The sequence below is a fragment of the Lonchura striata genome, chromosome 1, assembly GCF_046129695.1.
Source record: "Lonchura striata isolate bLonStr1 chromosome 1, bLonStr1.mat, whole genome shotgun sequence".
Taxonomy (NCBI): Eukaryota; Metazoa; Chordata; class Aves; order Passeriformes; family Estrildidae; genus Lonchura; species Lonchura striata.
Window position 1 is genome coordinate 140929864 of NC_134603.1, and position 7865 is coordinate 140937728.

Here is a 7865-nt window from a genome sequence, read left to right on the forward strand (position 1 = left end):
CAATTTATGTACCAGAAATGACTACATGTGTTACATAATTAGAATACCTGCCCCAACTGCTGAAACCTATCGCTGCTGGGCCTGCTTTTAATCTAGCATCGTCTCTTCAGCTCAAAGGATGAAATGTAGCTGGGGAGCTTTATGAGAACCAGATGGGAAGCCTGGCTGGAGGGCTGCTGAGGATGGAGACTACCTTGCCCCACTCTGAGCCAAGTGTACTGTGTGCTTTTGAATGATACCTTAATCCATGATAAAGACAGACAGCTCACTTTTCCAAAATCAAAACCATATTCATCAATGGTAGCCTCTTTCCAACACAGTACAGGCTACTGCTCTGAGATGCTGTCTGGAACAGCTTGATACAGGCAAAGCTAGATAACTACACATGGATAAGATAAAATCATTCAGCTACCTAATAAATAAAGTTGAAAGATGTTCTAAGATGATACAAATTCAAGTACTAACTTGATTTATGTTCCCAGAGGGATGTTTGCTCCACCTTTCAGTCACTGAATTCTGATTTATGGTGCACGTTTTTAGGCTCGATTTCCCTCCCTTTTTAAAGAAAGAAACCTTTAAAATATAGTTAGTTGACCTAGTGCTCTCTGTCCAGCTAGCTTCATACTGCTTAAATTAATACAACTCATTCAAAACTGTTGTTGAATGGATGAGTTTTTAAATCCAGAAGGGTTCCGTTTTGGTAATGAAATGTTATTCCTATATTGTAGAATACCAGTAGAAGTAAAGTCAATAAACTCTAAAGGCAAATATATTAAAGAATTCTTATACAGCGTGATTTTCCTCTTACCATTAAGGGCAAATATTGTGCTTTACACAGGAATTGAGATGTTTCCATTTCTGTGGTCCTGTGTGGATTTAAATAAAGCAGCAACTAAGAGAAACAGGGATTCATAAAGAAAGCCTTGTTTATAATTGTAGAGTGGTTGTAAGTGTATGTTCATAGCAGTTATTTTTCTTGTTCAGAATTTTATTATGGATCTTAAAGTTTCAAATTACTCCTGATACTTTGCATGTAGACAGATTCTACGTAAATAAACATTACTTATTATTTTGAGACAACACTTCAAATATATATTTTCAAGGGCACGTTCTTTGTTTTGACCAAATATGACTCCTATAAATCTATATTTTAAACCAGATTATCAGTTTGTAAATAGGAAAAGGTGGAGCTAGAGGGAGAAATAAATATTTTTGCTAGTTGACATTTCTAGTTTTATCAAATTGCTCATTGGCACAGGTATAAATTATGAATTGGTTGTTCAAGGTTTTCATCATTGTTGAAGTTAAATTAACCACAAAAGCATAAGATGATGTGTTCATTTGCTAAATCAGGGGGTATATTTATATTTGTAGAAGTAAGAATCTTTGACAGCCATCTTTTGAACAGCATGGTGTGTTTATCATCTACATATTCCATCAGAAGGAGAAATTGATTGTGAAAAATGTGAAAATTAGTTTAACAAGTTCTGTCTACAGAGATAAAACTCTTTCTTGGCTAGGATTCTGCCTGATACTTTTTTAAATATAGCCCTGCACATGTGAAAAACTTGGTGGTAAAAGTAACCTTCAAAAGTAAGGCATTCATTAATCTGGAAGAAAAACTCTGAGTAACATCTTTGCAGGTGATGTTCTCCTTTGGCAAACAATTTGTATTAAACTCACAGTGTCCTCGACACTAAGGCTAGGATTGATACAGCCAGTACACTATGTTATATACCATAGTACTCAAACCATTGTGTGTTGTGAATTATTTTCACAAACCACTGATTCAAAAGGCTGTGGACTTCAGAACAGCATGTTTTGAAACTTTGAAGTCTTAACAGACTTAAACAGACAGTCTTAAAAGACACTTAATCCACCAGAATTAGTCTTACAGGCACAGTTTGTAGTGCTGCTGCCTGAAGCATTGGGTGGATATCCAGATATAAGAATCATAGTTCAGTCTTTGTAATTTATTATGTCCACATTTCCACGTTTTGCTGGAACTGGTAGCAAAATTAATCATATCAGTCCTTTTTTTTTTTTTTTTTTTTTTTTTTTTTTACATTTAAAAGGTTAAGATTTCAGAGAGCCAGGCCTTAAGCTGTATTCCTTCTGTTTTGAACTGTTGAACTGGTAGTGTCTCCATTTGCATATGACACCATGTATTTCTTTGATTTATTATTTTAGTCAAGGAATAAGAAAAACATTCAAAGCCTACTGTAGGTTCTGACAAATAAAATTACTGATTTCTTACATCTGAAAAGCCAAGTACCCATAGTCTGGCTGGTTCCGATTTGTCTAACTGCAAAGGTGTTAGACTGCTTCTTATTCATGCTTCATTTGAGATTCCAACCATTTAAAGAATGTTATCCTACTACTATATACAATCCATTTATTTTATTGCACATACTTTGTTATTTGATGCCACCCAGAGTTTTCAAGGTGGCTTAGATTAAGTAAAAAGCCAGTGTTAACTATTCACTTCTACAACTTAAACCAGACCTGATACAGTAAAGGGAAAAACATTAATCACAAGATACCAGTGTGGCAGCAGTGAAACTCACCCTTGCATTGTAAGATGAATCCTGCAGGCTGGTTTTGGTCTGACTCCTCGGGATGCCTCGAGAGCAATCAGCCTTCTGGAACTGCTGCACTGAGAAATGTGGTGGACAGGGGTGCCCAGACCCAAAGCCAGAGATGGACAGCAGGAAGGGAGGGATGATACCCTGGGACAGCAGATCTAACCGTGGGTACAGCCTTGGGAGTAACACTTCAACCTGAGGCAGTGCAGAAAGGGGAGCTGTGAACGACATCAGCTGTGGAGACTCACAGGACCAGAGCTAAAAATGGCCTGATTTTTTATTTGTAGCTGTACTGCCTGTGCCTCAAAGAGATGTTTTGCATGTCTTAAGGCAATGCTGAAAGCAGGAGGTGCTGCAGACATGAGTTAAGTCTCTTCATCATCAGAGTCGATGTTCTCCGCCTGTCATTTGCATCAAATACAATGTTTCAGTACAAAAACCCAGTTAGAGAGTATTGTTCCATGAAGAAGAAAACTAAGCTTTTCATTATCTAATCAATATTTCCTGAAGAGCTGCCAATGTCTCCTGAGCAGAGTAATGAGTTTCTGCAGTAAATCATGCCATTACTGACCTTAAACTTTCCCTGGACCAATGTCCTCCCTCCCCTCAACAGGAATATAAGCATTTAAGACAAGGACAGTATGTTCTACAAAGCACATTCTTGGTGTTCTGCAGACAATAATCTCTGAGTTACTTGTGATGATAATTTTGGGGAGTTTCATAATGCCTCAGTACTATGCCAGAATCCTGGATTTTGACCAAGAGAGTGTTACAAATAATAATCAGCAGTAACATTGCCATCCACTGTAGCTAACTACCATCTTGCACGCAGATTACTTTGTGTACTTGTATTGCACCCAGACATATACAAAGTTTAGATTTCTCTTGAAAACACTTGGTGTTTTGGTAACTAACCGAATGAATAAGCATATAATCTTTCAGGAACTGGCAGAACAGCATCTAGTTCTCATTACGCTCTTTGTTTCTCTCCGCCCTTTGGCTCTCCCCATAATTGAAGACAACTGCTCTGGCCACTCAGTTCAGCATTTGCAAGATGAAGTTATACATCTTCCAGACATGGCACCCAGTTGCCAGCACTTTTCTTACCCTTTGGTTTGCTTTGGGCCCCTGCTTTGGCCTCAGAGCCATCAACCTGTCTCCAAGTCTGCTGCTGATCTCGTTTAACCATGCTGCATAGTACTGGATTCCTCTGTCATACTACGGAAAAGAATGGGATATGCTGTGAGAAACAATTACGTTGAGCTAAGCACAGTATACTAATTTTATTTGCAAACATATCCAGAGCAATCTAGTTATTTCAGAGTTCATGTCAAGCTTTTTTATGTGACAGAGATGCAAGCAAAGGAGTACTCTCTGCCATCATGCCATGGGTCAGAGTACCTGCATATTTCTGTAACAGCAGCAGTTGATTTTCTATTTTAAGTAGAATAGAATTACCAGAAAATTGTTGTTGTTAACATTTACATAGAGCAGGTTAGTTCTTTTAAGTGGCTTCATGCCACTAAGTAGGAATGTAACCACAATATAGCAATTTGTCCACAGAGAGAAAAAATAACCCTTCAAACTCCTGGCACTAGTTCTATATTAGAGCTAATTTACTTTAGGCAATTGAAATGACAAGACTTGCATTTTTAAATGAGCGTGTAAACAAACCATGTCTCCAGACTGGCATGGGATAGGAATCCTAATTTGCACATATGCCTTGGGATTTGTGCACACACACACAAAAACAATTAAAAAATAATCAGGCAAAGAATACATAATGCAAGACTGGAGGTTTGAGTTTAATATTCTTACATGAGAAGTCCTAAGAAGACTTTCAGTATGCAGTTTTTTCTCTAACAAGTAGTAACCAGGACAGCTCACCACAAATGCCCAAGGAAACCTGTTATGGCAGGTATACACAGAGTATATATGGAGTGCATATAGAAAGTCTGCCTAGTCTAGAACATTTATGCATAAATATACTCTATGATAGAGGCCTCTTAACTGACTTTTTTAGCTTTGTAGATGCAATGCAAGAGACTAGATAGTCTGCATTCACTGGACAGGACCTTTCCTCTCTCAGCAGGTGGAACATGAGTTGTCAGCTTGTCAGCTTGTCCTGGACTGCAGCAGAGCAAGTCATCAGCTGAAACATTTCTTGTTGTTCTCCATTTCAGGTGAATGTATCCAGTAGGATTGCTTTAAGAACAGCTCTTTAGGGGGCTGTTAGGTGCAGGCAGCCCCATTGTGCTCTCCCACCTGCTTGGGGAGAGAAGTAGGATAACCTCAGCAAGTGAGAGTGGCTGGGCTTTGTCAGGCTGTGCCCAGCTGAGGCCATGGTATCCTGCTACACACTGGGAAGGGTTCTTCTTGATGTGCAAATTCAGGCTTTGTAAAATTATTCTATTTTTCCAGCCATTAATAAAACACTTGTTTGAGTGGTGGAGCTCTGGATATCCTGGAGCCCGGGGTGTGTGGTGGGGCACAGTGACAGCTGAGGCTGGATGATCAAAGGGTTGAGCCTGGCACTGGTGCCCTGCTGCCACCACAGCTAGGCTCAGCTGCAATGGGTGTAGCACTTATTTGGGCTTCAAAGCCAGTGCTGGGGCTGGCTGTACAGCAGCCTCAAATGCTTATTAGTGTCTTAGAGGTAGTTTCAGAACTTTACTGTCTTATTTCCACTCTGATTTCATACAATTGTTTTATAAATCTGAATCTTTGGTAGTTGGCCATGTTGAAATCCAGATACTTAAGGTGAAATCCAGATATTTCCCAATGCAAAGGTTGTGTTTTAATAGTTCACTAACATCATGCTGTCTTATATCGCAATGCTTTATTGTTATACTACCTGATTTTCAAATATGATGACACTGTGAAGTAACTGTTCATGTGAGTGAGTAGAAAACTATGAACAGGGGAAGGAAGCTCCATCAATCTGTGTCTAAGCACAGATGAAGTAACTGACCCCAATCCAAAGGCCTTTCAGCTGAGCAAATTCAAGTGCTGTACTCAGCTGCTCAAACCCAGCTCACGTCTCATAGTTATGCCTTTTATTTTTCTATTTTGGGCAAAGCTGAACAGAAAGTTTTTGCTGTTGGTTAAGTGTATATGCATATTGTCACTTCCATCCCAATTGTTTCCAGAGTAACAATGAACCTAATAATAATATTTTTAAGTTAAAAAAAAAATCCTCTTCTCCACCCCTGTCCAAAACCATATAAAATGTCATGGGGTGGCTTTTCCAATAGCGTCTTGAACTTGTAATTCTGCAGTATTGTCTCTGAGCCATGAATGAAACCCATATTGCAGGGATGGCCTTGGAGTAATGGAGGCAGGAGAAAGAAGCTGTATTTCCTATCAACTGGCTCTGTGATTTTCATTATTTTCTCTCTTATTTTTGTTTTGGGGTATATTTTCTGGAGCAAACAATCTTTCTGGGAATGGTCTGCTGCAGAGACCAGGCTGAATGCCTATTGCTGGCTGTCCAACAGGGGCCAGATGTGTGAAGCTGCAACCTGTTAAGCAAAGCACCAAGGTGCTCGTAAAGGAGGAGCAGCATTTTCTGGGGGTGAAAGTTCTGGCACAAGTATTTGACTGAATGACTGTGAGCATTGTTACTGAAAAACCAACCTACCCAGCATGATACTGCCAGAGTTAGCCTAATGATCCCAGCACTTTACATAGCTGATGATCACGACAGGTTTATTCCCTCTCAAAATGACACATTGGAATAATATTAGCTAACTGTCTGTAGCCTGGCTGGAGTGTCTCCTTCCAGACACATAATTGGTACTGTCACCTCTCATGCTGTATGGTATGCAAAGCTGATGCCTATGAATTTTGCCCATATGTTTTTTAAGTGCACTGGAGGCAGTCAGCCTTGAATTCTGAACAAATAGTGATGGGTCAATTAATAACGGGCTGAAAAAGCACAAAATTAAAGCATGTTAGAGTGCATACATTAGCAAGATGGTTTTTCAACAAGCTGTCAGACAGCATATGTAAGAAAAGTAAAGCTACTATGGTAGAGATGAAGAGGTTGCACTTAGATAACTAAAGCAGAGATCATCTTTGATCTGATTTGCAAAACTGGATTCACTTTTGTTTTTTCCTTACTTCATGCAATTTGTGTCCATCTATAGACATTTTAGTGGAGCAGAGGGTTAAAGCTCACATGGACGAAAAGAGCTCCAGAGAAGGGTTTAATCCCCCTCAGCTTTCCACAGTATGCAAACAAATCTTCCCTCTAATGAAAGACTACAAAACTGAAAAAAAAAAAAATTAGACGCTGGCTACATTTTTGAAGGATCAAAATAATATAGGCACATCACTGCTTGAATTTTTTGGCTCCCTCGTAACTAATTTCTCCCAAAATATATCTGCACATTGGTAATACAAAATGCTTTACTTCACATTAATGTGAGAGTGTTTATTTATGCAGCTTCATTTCCAATAAAAGCTACGCTTTACAGTGCATTATGCAGGATGACAGCAGTGCACTGAATTGCAAGGTCACGCTATAGATCATACTCACTCTGCCAAACACCCAGTAAGGAATTTTGGAGTAAGCTGTAATAAGGAGCTGAGCAGTGAGCGGAGCCAGAAACAATACAGGTTAGAAAAATGTTTGGTTTATTTAGTGAAAGAAGAAAGAGTTTGACTTATTAGGAAGACTTTTCCTACTGTATTCATTCTGGGTCCAGGTCCTGGAAAGAAAACTTGGGATGGAACTTCCTGAAGTTGACCCTAATCTGTCCTCAGAGCATCATGCGTCTTCCTGTGAACTGAGGGGTATGGGGTGTGTTTGAAAATCTAACCAGCAGTTTGTGCCTGAACTGTTACTTTACCAGACCCTCTCCTTTTTCCATTTTGTATGTGAGGCTACATGTCTGGTGAAAAGTGAAGTGTCATCCTCTGCACGTAGATTAGGTGTGTGCTACTGTGCAGCTGAAAGCAGTGGGTCCAAATGGTACGAATGCCTTATTCCAGACGTCTGCAGAAGTAATTTGTTCTCCAGATGAAAAATTTACCCTAGGACAGAGAGGGTGACAGAAGTAACAATGCATAGTGCAACCGCTGTATGGGTTTGTGCATTTTCTGTCTATCGAAAATAATTTGAGGATAACAGAGGTCTAGAAGGCCAAGAAGTGCCAAAGCCAGTGTGGCAAATAGCTTCTCTTTAGGAGGGATACAGTTTTCAAGCCCTGTTTCAGATGTGGGACAAGAGAATCAGCACCAATTATGAAAGCAGAGGGCCACAAGAGAAGTTATTGT